The sequence below is a fragment of the Dreissena polymorpha genome, chromosome 6, assembly GCF_020536995.1.
Source record: "Dreissena polymorpha isolate Duluth1 chromosome 6, UMN_Dpol_1.0, whole genome shotgun sequence".
NCBI lineage: Eukaryota > Metazoa > Mollusca > Bivalvia > Myida > Dreissenidae > Dreissena > Dreissena polymorpha.
The window spans coordinates 26,421,978-26,423,084 of NC_068360.1; positions in this window are offsets into that span (position 1 = coordinate 26,421,978).

Sequence of the window (1,107 nt, forward strand, 5' to 3'; positions counted from 1 at the left end):
ACAAATTTGTAAAAACGAATTGAAATGGACACAGTAAACATGCTAAATATTAAAATACTAAAATTTAGTATTCGCTACTTGCACAAACAACACCAACACCTTATTACTTCCAAAACAGTTCACGAGAATGCGCTCTAGTGTTGATGAAGGGCAATATATGCATGGATTGATTGTTACTTACTGATTACAGCTGCGAGTAATCGCGAATGTGCACTGACTTGCGGCAACAATTCTGATTGGGTTACAGTTTACTAAATGATAAAGATCTCGCCTTAAGACGAACGCTCCGCCTACTTAATAACGTTGTATAGTGATTAGAAATCCTAGACACATCGAAGTGGCGTCTATGCCTACAGAATACGCGATATTACGGATGATTTTGATAGACATGTTTTCATACCATATCACACTGGTTTAAGGGGTTTGTGTCATTTATTTAGTATGCAAAGACACGCTCGCTGACGCTTTCGCGGTTTCCAACATTCAACGTCGAACTTCATGTAATGGTGATGTTAGTAGTAAATGACACTTCTTAAATAGTATTCACCGATGTAATTTATCAACAACAATCAACAAAACACTGTTTTCATATGTATCTGACACGAACTAGCATTTTATAACTGATATTTCGGTTAGCAATAAACGCATTTCGACGCCTAGCGGGTACCGAAATCCAACAAGGTATTACATATAAATGGGATATTATTAATATTTTACATTGCTAACAGAACATTTATCAATAATTACAGAGACGTAGATAACTACGTCTCTGATAATTAGTATTGAAAGTACAAAGTTACAATCTGTTTCGTCATTTTCGAAATAAATTAACGTTCTATAAAGGGGATTTCGGTCAGGACACATAATGATGATGCCAATAACTGACACTCACCCGGGTACCGACATTCAACAAGTTACCGCGTGCAATAGTGGTAGCTGCTATAAATAACACTTCTACGATCGCATTTATCGATGATTTTTATTAAAATATTAATCAAACACGATACATTATTCATATTTAACATTGCTTATAGGACAGTGTCAATATTGATAATGGAAAGTGCTACGCACACAATAATTTGGTTAATTTTATGAAATATATTAAAA